At 50.4% G+C, this 14,157-nt stretch overlaps 1 long non-coding RNA gene across 1 annotated transcript; it reads right to left on the reverse strand.

The window, feature by feature from the left end:
• Nucleotides 1-6,092: 6,092 nt before the first annotated feature.
• Nucleotides 6,093-10,031, reverse strand: LOC123089226 (uncharacterized). Its single transcript, XR_006442237.1, has 3 exons — nt 8,790-10,031; nt 8,556-8,634; nt 6,093-8,303 (listed from the first exon to the last, which is right to left on the reverse strand). It is a non-coding gene; the product is annotated as an uncharacterized lncRNA (long non-coding RNA).
• Between the last annotated feature and the right edge of the window lie 4,126 nt (nt 10,032-14,157).

The following is a 14,157-nucleotide window of genomic DNA, read 5'->3' on the forward strand; positions in this document are numbered from 1 at the left end:
TGGACGTCTCGTGTCGGCCGACGCGAGGGTCCGCCTCACAGCTATGTCCGCATGCCTTTCAGCCTCGCGGGCGCGGCTGAGGCGTTCTAGCGCTGCATGAGGGATGCTCAGGAGGCTTGCGAGGCCAGGCACCAGGCGCTCCTGGCGGATATGGAGGAGCACCTTCAGGAGCCATCCGGTCTCTCCGAGCCTCCCGAGGCTCGGCACCGGAGCGGCTCATGAGGAACGGCTTCTAGGGCGCGCATTTTTTGGCTACTTCAACAACTCTCCAGCAACGGTACCAGGTGACATCTCTCTAGTTCGTTCAGTTTGGGGGTGCCCCTCGGGCTGCATCATCCCCAGGTCGTGTGGGTCCGTCCCTACGGCATGTATCCCTTCTGCGTTTATCGGAGCAAGTTACAATCCTTTGCAAACTACTTTTGAATTATTGACTGCCTGACCGGAGCTTCGCCGCTAAGAACGTCTTGCGCCCTTGCAAGCCCTCCCACGACCGCCTCATGATTAAGGACTGGCATGACGTCTATGCTCGGGTCCGTCCCTGCAGCGTCGCTAAACCCAAGTAGCTGAGCTCTGGCTCACGGGCTAGCCCCGTGTACATCACCTCCCATGGCTCTTGGTGCCTTGTTCTCGCATGAGCTAATCGTAGGTGGATGAGTGAGAGCGCGTGAACTGGTGCCCCTGTGTCCACGGGAACCGCGCGCCGGTTGTTTTTCTTCAGGATCTTTGCATGAGAAGACTGGGCACCGCGTCTGTGCTCGGGTCCGTCCCTGTAGTGTCGATAAATCCAGCAGCTGAGCTCTATCTGGCGGGCCGGTCCCATTCACGTCACCTCCTGGGGTCGTTGGTGTCTGTCCTTCTCATGCAATAACCTCAGGAAACTCATTGGCACAGGCTACCTAACCATCTTGCGGGACCAACCCAAGCATCTCTAATCAAGACCAGGCGCAACCCGCCTTGAGGTAGGGCCTCGTGAGTCCCGCGCTGGCTCACGGGTGCCCATATACACCTCCTCCAGCCCTACCGTGCAAGCCACGTGTCAGGGCGGGGCTGTACATGCCCTGGGGGCTCTCCTCAGAGGGGGCCCCTCCCACGCACCAGTGGAAGCACCATGCTCCGCGCTGGCCGTCGACACTGTCAAGGAGCGGCTATGCCCATGCAAGAGCGGAAGCGCTATGCCCCGTCCTGGTGATAAACATCTGGGGGTGGCCTCACGGCTGCATTAACCTCAGGGAGCCTTCGGGCTCAGTGATTAGCCTCACTGCGCTGCTCTCCCTCGGGAAGGTAGCACGAGGGGGCTGGGCACAGGGGCTACACTCAGGTCACGCCTGGCGTACCCCACCTCGCCAGGCCTCATGGGCCTGGTCTTCGCGCACCCCTCCCAAGCGAGAGCTCGACCAGGAAAAGGTAGGATGGCCTGTTCGTACGTCAAGGGGGACTCCTGAGCATCGCGACTCATGAGCCTAACTGGTCACGTAGCCCCTCACCTCTTGGGCTCGTCCTGGTGATCCAGACGACCCAACGACGGCTGAGGCATGTGCAGGGCCAGGCCCTGCAAACGCAGAACGCCAAGACCTAGCTGTCACCCTTCTTTTTCAAGCCGTTCGCATGTCACGGGGGACTCTTGAGCATCGCGTCTCAAGATCCTAACTGGTCACATAGCCCCTCACCTCTTGGGCTCGTCCTGGTGATCCGGACGACTCAACGACGACTGAGGCATGCGCGGGGCCAGGCCCTATCGACGCAGAACACCAAGGCTTGCCCCTACATATTTTCCTAAGCTGTTCGCACGTCAAGGAGGACTCCTGAGCATCATGACTCAGGAGCCTAACTGGTCATGTGGCCCCTCACCTCTTGGGCTCGTCCTGGCGATCCGGGTGACCCAACGACGGCTGAGTATGCACGGGGCCGGGCTCTGCCGATGCAGAACAATAAAGCAAACGGAAAAGCTGAAGGAGCATAATCTAGTTATTACAAGACATATTGTTCCAAACAGATAGTTTTAAAAATTGCCTCCCCGAGGCATGCCGCATGATGCAAGATAAACGAGCAAAAGCAGAATCTCCGGGCCACCTCCTCAGACTTGGGCGTCACCGCTGCCCGCCAGCAGAGCCTCATCACCGGGCGCGTCGCCTGTTCCACCGGCTTCAGTTGGAGGACCAACGACCAGGTACTTGCTCAGCATGCGTCCATGGAGATCTTCACGGCGGCAGCAGCAGCATCCTGGGAGTCGGCGTCCACCGGAGTGAGGAAGGAGGAGAGGTTGAAGCTGGCGCCCTGGAGATAAAGATGGCTGAAGACACACGTGAGAGCCGAGGAAGAAAGTGAGTGCACCTCACTTTCCACCAAAGATGTGAACCCGTCAACAACATCTTCGAGCACCACCATGACTTCAGGAAGCAGAGCAGCAGGGCTCTCCCTCGGGGTCCTCACCATCCCCCTTCCCGAGGGATCATCTCCAAAGAGCGCCTTCTGGGCCTTGTGGAAGCGTGCCTCGAGAGAGGAGAGGGTGTCGCGCTCCATGGCGGCCACCTTCTTGGCCTCGGTCAGGGCCGCTTGGGCTGCCTCCGCCTCCTCCTTCAGCTTCGTCAGGCGGTCGTGCTCTCCAGCCTGCTCTAAGGCCGTCTTCTTCACCTCAGTGTCTCTGCTGGCGATGACAGCTTCCTGGGTCTTCAGCTTCTCTTCACGCTCCTGGAGCTGGCTGGCCTGGGTAGCCTGCTGGTCCTGGAGAGCCTTCAGATCAGCCTCTGCCATGCGGCACCGGTTCTCAGCTTCTGTGGCCTCCTTCCGCGCCAGGTCCTGCGCTGTGGCGGCCACCCCAAGCGCCTTCTGGGACTCCTCCGCAGAGCCCTAGGCCGTGCGGACAGACGCATCAGCCTTGAGCCAACCAGAGATCAGCCCCGGGCGTCCCTACACCGAGCGACGATTCGGGCCCTGAAGCTCACCCTGGAGGAGGTCCAGCGCCGCCCTTGCCTCTTCCAGGGTCCCGGAGGGAGCAGAAACACCATGACTAGGCCACGCGTTGGGCAAGGGAGGAGACTCCCTCGGCGCCAAGGCAGAAGAAACCTCAGCCTCAGGAAGGACCGGGGGCTCCGGAGGCTGGTCGTCCTCAGCAGCCGCGGCAAGGCTGGGTGCCCGGAGAATCAGGCCTGCCGAAGGCACCAGCACCTCCTAAGGATGGGCACCCTTCTTCACCTGGGCCATGGCAACCACTTCATCGCTTGCAGCCGCGGCGACCTCCGTGCCCTCCTTCTGCTTCTTTGACGGCTGATGCCTAACGATGGGAGAAGACGCTCAGTACCACTGCAAGAAGCAACAAGAAAGGTTAAGGGAGAGACTTATTGGTCGACGAAGGCATAGTGCCTCTTCATGCTCAATAGCGGGTGCTGCAGTGGAGTAGCTAGTGCCGAGCTCTTGGGGGCAGGAGAGCTTGCGGTTGGCGCTGCCCGGGACGATGTCGGCGAAGGCGGGCTGCTGCCCGAAGGGATCAACACGGACCTACATTTCTTCACAACCGCTTGCTTGGGCTGCTTCAAGGAGGCCACCCCAGACCTTGTGGTGACTCCTTGAGGGCGCGGCTCCTCCACCACCGGGGGCTCGCTGTCATCATCATCGTCAGGAAGGTCGCGCGGGAGCTCCCTTTGCTCTGGGGTAGAGGATTCGTCCACAACCTCGTCCTCGGTGGCCTCAGAGGATTGGCCGTCGGAGGAGAGGAGCACCAAGGTAGTGGGCGGCAAGGAAGACCCCAGTTGCACGAACCCGAGCTCGTCGAAGACAGGCATGGCCGCGACGACCTCCTCGGCGTCATCACGGCAATACAGTGGAAGCCAGTCCTCCGGAGGGTCGCTCAGGTCCTTCCCCGTCAGGTAGAGCAGCACCTTGTTCAGCTGCTCCTCGGGAAGGGGATCTCGACGCAGGCGGATCTTGTCGTCATCACCACCAAGCTTCCACAAGGGACAGGGGCGGTCATGAAGTGTCGCAATGCACTGCTTCAGGAACTCCCTGATGAGCATGGCCCCCGTCAGCTTCGGGCTCTTCAGCTCCTTATCCATCTTCCTCACGAACGGCGTCAGGGAAGGGTCGGTGATCTTCTCAGATTTCCACCACTTATCGGAGACGGGGAATGCTGTCGGCAGCTTCAGCAAGCTCTAGGAGCTCTTGGCGTCCATCAACACCCACCTCTTCACGGCATCCTCCACCTTATTCCCGGCGCGGGAGATTGCGTTACCACCCCGCGCCGCGACAAAACCGATGCACCCGACCGGATTGTCGTCGGTCTTGCGAAGATAGAAGAAATGGCGAAACAAGGCAACGGAGGGCAGCACCCCCATGAACGCCTCACAATAGAAGGCGAAGAGGGACAGAAGGAGGATGGAGTTGGCATGGATGTGGAGCGCTTGGAGACCATAGTGGTGAAGGATGGCGAAGAAGAAGGGGGGAACGGAGGTACAAGCCCGGAGAAGACGTTGTGCATGAAGAAGGGGAAGAAGTTGCTGCCCGCGGGCTCCGGGGCAGCGGTGGCGACCCGGAGCGCGGTCTTCTTCCACTCATTGTCGTCGCTCGCCATCAGGAGGAGCGTTGTCTGGAGCTTGGGCGCCATCAGCCCTGGCTCATACCAGGCGGAGCCGGCAGCTGAGGAGGAAGCCGTGGCTTTTTCGGCGGCCATCAGGCAGAAGATTCGGTGGAGAATCGGCAGACCTGGTGAGCTCTTCTGCTGTGGGGAGAAGGGGATCTGGAGCAAGACAAAGAAGGAGCAATGAAAGCCTGTCGGCAGGCGGCACCCCTTTTGTCAGACGGGAGCAGTTGCCGAGGCAGCGTGGGTAAACTGAGTCGCCCACGTCCAAGCAATCGCCACGCGTCATCAAGGACGCGGGCGGTTAGGGCCTGCGGTGCTCCGCACTTGCCCTTTGGCTTTGCCTAGAAGCCAAGTCCGAGCGTGCCTTGGGCCCGGGGGCTACTGTCGGCGTCCTGGACTTGGGGGTATCCAGTCCTGCCTGCCTGCGGCCCACCACATGGCTTCATCGACGGCCTGGTACAGCCCAGCTTCAACGCCAACACAGCAAGACCCTCGCGAGGGGCCAAGCCTCGCGAGGCGGACGACGCCAAGACCCCCGAATGAGTTGGCCTCCTCAGGAGGGCTCTTGAGGGGCAGAGAGTTCTATGCAGCTACCTCATGAGGCTCAGCTGACGTGAGCCATGACGACCAAGGCCAGGCGGGCGCCAGGCGGGCGCAGAGCACAGGTTTCCTCTTTGGTGCAAGGGAGGCAAGCCACAAGCGCGGAGTCCCGAGGAATCAGACAAAGGTTTCCATTCTGGTGCAACAAGACCAATACCGCCAGGACAGCAGGACGAAGGCATCACCGAGCCCGCCGCAGCGTCACGACCAGAGGCTTTTCGCAGGCGAAGACTACTTTTGTCAGGATAGACTGTACTACTTGTCCCCTTTCAAATCCAGCCGTTGTGGAATCCCTTCCCGCTCATATTTGGGAAGAGGACCAAGGCCACTATATATAGGACTTAGACACCACCATAGTGGGGAGAGAGATCCATTCCGACCTGAGCACCACACCAGCTCAAGGACACCTCACCTCCCGAGGCTTGTTCATCCTTGTACTAGTTCATCCATAGCCCCTCGAGCCAATCCACCACACCACACTGGATTAGGGTATTACACCACAATGGTGGCCCGAACCAGTATAAATATCTGTGTCTTTGTGTCTCTTCAAGCTCGACGCGCTAGTCTAGGAAGGATCGTGAGTAGGCAGGCTGGGCAGGTTGAGATCTCCACACGCACCCCAGAGTTCGAACCTCTCAAGGGTTGCGGGATCCCTAAATCCAACAAGTGCAACCACGACCACACTTGGAAATGGCAAGCTTGCTTGTTTTTGGCATTCATCCTGGCTTACTTCACCCTGCCTGGCCACGCTATTCCCAAACCTTTACAGGAGCTCCAGGGGGAAAATGAGATGTGTGGCTGATGCACTTGAAAATTATGCATGGATAAAGGACCTGCGGCGCAATGCAAGCAATGACCTGGTGCAAAACTTCCTAATTCTATGGAGAGCAATCCAGGATGCAAACGTGACGCTGCAGCCGCATGTTGAAGATCAGATCACCTGGGGTCTGAGCAGCTCATGTTCTTACACTACCCAGCTCTGCCTACAAGTTGCAGTTTGATACCCTGCCAAAAACAGACAACAAGATGCTAATCTGGAAAACCTGGCCCCTGGCAAGATCAAATTTCTTCTTCTTGGTGATGCTACAAGATAGGCTATGGTGCAATGATAGGCTACAATGCGATGGCTGAGAAAATGGGTCCTTCTGCCCGCTGTGCAGGTGGAATTTAGAGACCTCTACTCACCTCTTCGGGGAATGCCCGGTGTCAAAGGAGATTTGGCGTCGTGTTTCCACCTGGCCAGGCTACGAAAAACTTTCTTCACTTGTTGCTGCCGAGGACAACAACACCTCCTCTGCTCAACGAGTGCACAACATGCTTCAACTGTCAAGAGCAAACCTCAAGGCGAAGCTGAAAACCATGATGTTCCTGGTCTCTTGGCATATCTGGGTAGAAAGGAACAACCGCACATTTAGACAGAAAGAGATTCAGATCACAGAAATTGTTAAGGCGATTAGACAGGATATGGACTACTGGAAAATCACGGGGGGGCAAATGCCTAGAGACACCACTTGGGGATCCAGGCTAGTCCTCCAGGGATCCGCATCGCCAGGCGAAATGTTTCACCAAAATCTTGTAACCACCATGATCAATTGATCATGAACGCTTTTGTCGCCCTCTCCCCACTTAATATATGAAACGACGGTAGTTTGTCGTGTCTTTAAAAATGGGGGCATTTAGAAATGGCATGCCACATTGGCAACTCTCAAATTTAAACACTGCAGCAATCTAAGCTATGTGCAAAAGCTCCAAAATGGTAGTGTTTGGTGTTGTGTGCCACAGAAACTTCAGCATCTACCCACATGGACGCAAGCGCTCATATATACGCGCATACACTCACTCCTATGAACGCACACAGGCACACCCTACCCCTATGAGCACCTCCGAAAGACTGAGCCGGCATATCATCTTGAAATTTACGAAGTCACCGTTAAATCATGAAATAAATTCAGGAATAAATGCGAGCACCAGGACTTGAACCCTGGTGGGCTGAGGATACCACAGTCCCTCTAACCATCAAACCACAGGTTGGTTCCCACGATCCCTTGAATCTAAAATAATAATAATAACACATACGCAGACTTCTTTTCACCAATGGCATGATAGCATATCAACAATTTACTCTAGTCAATTTCAACCCTCAAGGCCTCAACTACCCAACTGGGGACAAATGGAAATAACTCAAACTCCTTGGCGCTTAAAAGTTACATGCCGCGTTGGCAACTCTTGAACCCAAACACTCGGCTATGAGCAAAAATTCCTAAACACCGTGTGTGGTGGTCTGCCGCGGAAACTTCAGAATCTAATTACATGGCGAAGTGCGAAGGTGCACTGATGTCCATTATACATCGTATCTATCATCATGACACACATATTTATACTTCTTTTTGCAAAAGACACGAGAATGTATCAAAGTTCCTAGGACACTAACCGTTTATTGCGATTACAAAGAATACTCACACCGCACGATCATGCCACTAAGTACATGCTAGGATGGACAAAACCCATGGAATAACCTCAGCACTGTCGTGCTGGGTCCCAGCAGTTTGGGATGCCATTAGATTTGTAATTTCCCACAATAGTTTTATGGGGAAAAAAGGTTATGTATGCAGTGCAGGTGGATTGAGTATACTATAAATTCGATAGATGACTGAATATTGAAGCCTTGCCTATGTGTTAGCTCTGAATGATACATGGATTTGCAGGCTAGAATGTAGAGGTAAAGTTAATTGACTTGGATTTCCAAAATTCTCAAGCCATGGTTTGTTCACTAGCCTTCTCTCACTATGTATGCATGATCCCAAATTATGTCGAACTCTGCATATTCATTCATACTTTTGCGCTACCAAGAGCATTACAACACAAATGAGCACGTCTCAGTCACAACACAATGCAAACACTTAGTCACGCATTGTAACGGAATGAGAAATCTTATATTTATATGGTCACACTGGACTAACTGAATACTTGAATAGAAAGCTGCCGTTCCTCTGAAAGCAACAAACCGACTAGAAAGCTGTTGTTCCTTTGAAACCAAGTCAAAAGTTCAATACTTAACGTCATACGCCCAGAAGGCTCCAACATTTCTCCAAAGAAACTTAGCCAATATTCAGGAAGCTCCAGAATTCATCTACATGGCAAAATGGTCTAATATTAGTGTTTTAGACCACTGCAGTAATAACGATACAATCAACAAATGACTTTAAATATGACAAGCTAACCAGATGGAGCTCCATGTAGCAGACTAATACTCAAATATTGTACCCCCTCCGTCCCATAATGTAAGACGTTTTTTGACTCATTGGACGGAGGGAGTAGTATAGATAATCATTGTTGTAGTGGTTAATAAGAATAATGGCCAAGTCATCGATCAAAATCTCACCATTGGAAAACAGCAGCAGGTTCATGTTGATGGATGGATGATCCATGTCATGGCAGTGGCAGCCTGACCCCAGTGCGTTCTGAATAGATAAAATTAGAAATGAGATTGTGGTGTTCCAATTTCATAGTGTCATGTCCTTGACATAAAGTTACTTAGAACGTACGTAAAGAATTCCCTATTCACAAGAAAGCTAACACATAATAGCGGTACATGTTTATAAACAGATGCTAGTACCTTGAGTGTAGAAGCTTATGATGGGAGTGACTTGGAGAGCCATTTTTTCTTCCGCAACCTTCTTGGTTCGGCCTGAATTGAGCTCAACAGTAAATAATCCAGCCATTGTACTCAAGAAGATGATACCATCTGCGAAGCCAGACACATTGGGTCCAGACTCATGGGGCACACCCGAATGGGGTTTGGGCGTGAAAGCAATAGGGGGTAGCAGCTTTTCGAGCTCGATGACCCTGTGCTGCGCCCATGCCGAAGATCCGTCAGGACCGACCACAGTTGACCACAGGTAGAGCTTAGACCCTCGCATGCCCGCAAACATGAGCACACCGTCCTCGGCCGATATGAGCACATGGCGTTGCCTTCGGTCCACGGACGGACCATTGATGATAGACAGTTTCTGCTCGCCCAACTTGTACTCCAGAACGCTGAAACTTCTGTCAAAGGGAAAGTAGAGTGTACTTCCCACAAGGATGCTACGCACGGTGTTATTGACGCGCTTCGGGTGCTCCACGGAGATCATGCGGCTCCACACACCAAACTCGGATGAGTAGACACAAGCGGACGTGGTCACGGTATTATTCTGATATATGCAACTCACGAAGGCGACGAGGAAAGACGGTCCATGGCAGCCCAGGTGGTCGCAGCCCTCCTTGGCACAAAGCACTGCGCCAGTCCAGCGTTGGCGATTCACACTGGGGAATTTCATTCCCCAATGGCCGTTGGTGATGGGGTCCCAGACGACGAATCCTCCTGAACCCATATCCTCTAAGAGGATGCGTCCGTGGCGGGAGTCGACCGCCTTCCAGCTGCAAGGGTAGCGGTCGGGGCCTGGGAGGCGGAAGGATGTGGTGGGGATGAAGCGGCAGCGGGGACTATCCACAATTCCACATCCCCGGTGTTGACGACCAAACCGAGCACGGGTGGTGCGCCGTTGAACTCGCGGTAGAGGCGGCAGAACTGAGGGTCGGCTAGGGTGCGGCGCCAGCCCTTGCAGACGAGGCGCGCGGGGTCGTCCGGCGGGATGCGGAGAAAGATGCAGAGCATGCCGTCGTCGTCGGGCAGCGCCGGCGGCGAATGGCGGCCGCGTTGCGGCGGAGGCGAATCCATGGTGGGGGATTGGGGGGCCTATCACTCTATCGGCATTAGCGGCGGCGCGTCGGAAGCTGGAAGCACCGGAGGCGTTGAGTCGAGCAGGGCGCCGCCGCTGCGTGCACTTGCAGCGAGTGGAGTGGAGTGGACTCACGCTTGCTCACGTCACGTGTAGGGTTTCATCTTTGGGCTTTGCCATGCGGTGGACTCGTTACTACTGGGATGGACTTCAGAGAGAGTACACGGGCTGGGCCAGACTGCCCTCCAGGCTCCTCCAGTCGCGCACCCGAGATTCTACATCTTTCTTTTCGTATACGTCAGAATTGCCTAAAAAATCGTATATGTCAGAAACATATTTCATATACACTTTCAATATGATCTAAACAAATACACGTTCAACATTTTTAAAATACATGATTAACATTTTTGGAAAAAGAAAATTTATGTCTAATTATTTCCGTACACATTAGTGTGTGTGTGTGTGTAAACTCTATTCATCACCCTGGGTGCAAAATAAGTTATTCTTCACCCGAGGTAATATTAGGATCATTTCATAAATAAATTACATTTGAAATACAAGTATTTACATTCATATTGATTCACTGCGTAAAACTTTGCATAAGAAAAAAAATTGGTCAAAGACAAGAAAAGATGCATTTTATGTACATTTTACACTACGTTTTTATATTTGTAATTTTACGTAACATAATATTTTTATGGTGATTATATATTTTCTTACGTTCTCTTTTTACGTCTAAAATAAAACAAAATTTTTGGAACATAATTATTCTTCACCCAGGGTGACGAATAGTCAACACACACACACACACACACACACACATAGTGTTACTATTCATCACTCAGGATGCAGAATAAGTTATTCTTCACCCGAGGTAATCTTACTATCACTTCCTAAATAAATTACGTTTAGAATATAAATAGTAACATGCATATTGGTTCAATATGTAAAATTTGGTATAAAAAACAAAAATATAGGTTATAAGATCAGAAAAATCACATTTTATGTATGTTTTATACTATGCTTTTACATTCGTAATTTTACGTAACATAAAATATTTTTTACGGCGAGTACATATTTTCTTACGTTCTCTTTTTATGTATGAAATAAGACAAAATTAACGAAACGTAAAAATACGGTGCATTGATGTCAAAATAGAGAGAGGGTGAAGAATAACTATTCCTCACCCAGAATGACGAATAGCGAGGCCCATATATAGCAAACAATAGGCTCGAACTATAGCAAAACATGGGTGTCATCTGGTGGCATATGTTTTCCTTATACTTCCTTCATCCTAATCGTCAGAGTTAACAGAAGACACCGATGTAAAGTATCAGAACAAATGCTTCTAGGAATTGGTACAGCTGAAATTTCTCGCTTTAATATATTTTTAATACAAGATTAACATTTTTTAATACATGGTCAACATATTTTAATACATGATTTTTTTTAATAGCAATAAACATCTTTTAACACATGATGTACAATTTTCTATGCACCAGGAACATTTTTATACATGTTTAACATGTTTTAACATAATCAACATTTTTTCCACACACATTGTATTGGTTTTTGTATAGATTTTTCGTATACATGACAAACATTTTTTATATACACATTTAACATTTTCCAAATGCTTGACTAATATTTTTCGAATACTTGCTTAAAAAATTTAAAATACTTGATTAACATTTTTTTAAAATACATGATCAACATTTTTAATATATACAATATATTTTTTGTATACATTTTTTGTTCACATGAGAAAATTCTCTATACACATGTAACATCTTTTAAATGCTTGGGTAACATTTTTTTCAAATATTTTATGTAAAATGTTTTAATATATATTTAGAATATTTGGAAAGTCAAATAAAAAACCAAAAAATAAAAATAAAAAATGTGGGGAAAACAAGGCAGCGGATGGCTCCCCGTGATGTGCCTGCCCATTTAGGCAGTTGCCTGACGCGAGCCCAACCTACGGCTCACTATAAGCGGGACATAGGCACGCCCAGGTACTGATGTCTTAATAAAGATTTTTTGTTTTGAGACTAGGGAGTGTAATTTTGAAGCCCATGTCTTAGCAAATGCATTTTTTTAGGAAAGAAGGATTACCCCGGGCCTCCGCATCCGGGCGATGCATGCAGTCATTTTATTGATTATTCATAAAGACCTTACAAATTAGCATCAGGTAGTCTGAAATCATCGTCTTGGCAACAATTGTCGCTACTCCTGTTCACTTGATGAAGGGGTGCCAATAGTCCGAGCCTAATACCAAACACATGTCGCACTAAAGTCTAACATCTAAAGCCGGAGGCCCCAACCAAGCCACATACTGGGTTCGGGGGCAAACTGGTCCGACGCACTCTCATGTGTCGTTGTCGCCGTCTTCCACCAATCCATCTTCACAATAGAAGCTCACACATCAACCATGCCAGGTCTCTCTGCCATCGATGCCACCATGACACCAGACAGTGTCCTCCTCCTACCGAGTCCATCTCCGTGCATCGGACACAGAGTCTCCAGTGCGCCACACCGCCAAGATACACTGCCATCAGTGTGTAAGATGAAGCACCGCTCCACCAAAGAAGCCGTCCACTAGTACCTCGAGCCCGTGTACACCTTCAAGAATGACGCCCCCAAAGGGGAATCGACACCAGAGCGTCGCCATCATCCGGTCTACTGATCTAGGGTTCCCCCGAAGGTAGCGGATAGAGGTCTGGAGCTTCTCCACGGCGATGCCTTCAAGAAGGTAATGACACAAAATAGTGTCGCCATAGCTGGTCTTGGCAACAAGCCGAGAATGAGGTTTTCAACCGGATCCGCTCGACGAACCTCCATCAAGCATCGTGTGCACGGGTCGCCACCGATTTGAGCCACCGCGCAACGAGTAGGCCACTGATACGTCTCCAACTTATCTATAATTTTTTATTGTTTCATGCTATTATATTATATTTCTTGGATGTTTTACAAACATTTTATAGTCATTTTATATCATTTTTTGGTACTGACCTATTGACATAGTACCCGGTGCCAATTGCTATTTTCTGCATGTTTTTTACATAGCAGGAAATCAATATCAAACCGAGTCCAAACGGAACGCAACTCCTGAAGGAATTTTTTTGGGCTAGAAGAAAGCCAACTGGCCAAGGAAGCACCTGAGGGGCTGCTTGAGGGGAGCAGCACCCACCAGGGCACGCTAGGAGGCCCAGGCGCGCCCTGGTGGGTTGTGCCCACCTCGGGTGCCCCCCCCCCCCCCCCGAACCGCCTCTTTGCTCTATAAATATCCAAAAAATCCAGAAACCCTAGGGGAGTCGATGAAATATTAATCTAGCCGTCGCAGAGTCCACAACCACCAGATCCAATCTAGACACCGTCATGGAGGGGTTCACCACTTCCATTGGTGCCTCTCCTATGATGCGTGAATAGTTCTTTGTAGACCTACGGGTCCATAGTTAGTAGCTAGATGGCTTCCCCTCTCTCTCTTGATTATCAATACAATGGTCTCTTGGAGATCCATATGATGTAAGTCTTTTGGCGGTGTGTTTGTTGAGATCCGACGAACTTTGAGTTTATGATCAGATCTATGTTTTTATCCATGAAAGTTATTTGAGTCTTCTTTGATCTCTTATATGCATGATTGCTTATAGCCTCGTATTTCTTCTCCGATATTTGGGTTTTTTTGGCCAACTTGCTCTATTCATCTTGCAATGGGAAGAGGTGCTTTGTAGTGGGTTCGATCTTACGGTGCTTGATCCCAGTGACAGAAGGGGAACCGACACGTATGTATCGTTGCTACTAAGGATAACAAGATGAGATCTATATCTGCCACAATAGATAAACGGATCTCATCTACATCATGTCATTGTTCTTATTGCATTACTCCGTTTTCTCATGAACTTAATACACTAGATGCATGCTGGATAGCGGTTGATGTGTGGAGTAATAGTAGTAGATGCAGGTAGGAATCGGTCTGCTAATCTTGGACGTGATGCCTATATAATGATCATTGCCTGGATATCGTCATGATTATTTGAAGTTCTACAATTGCCCAACAGTAATTGTTTTCCCACCGTTTGCTATTTTTCTCGAGAGAAGCCACTAGTGAAACCTACGGCCCACGAGTCTCTTTTCATCATATTTCCCTTTGCGATCCATTTTCTCTTGCATTTATTTTCAGATCTATTAGACCAAAAATACAAAAATACCTTGCTGCAATTTATTTGTTCCGCGATCTATTTATCCTATCTACCACTTTTTACC

Source organism: Triticum aestivum, chromosome 4B, assembly GCF_018294505.1.
Source record: "Triticum aestivum cultivar Chinese Spring chromosome 4B, IWGSC CS RefSeq v2.1, whole genome shotgun sequence".
Taxonomy (NCBI): Eukaryota; Viridiplantae; Streptophyta; class Magnoliopsida; order Poales; family Poaceae; genus Triticum; species Triticum aestivum.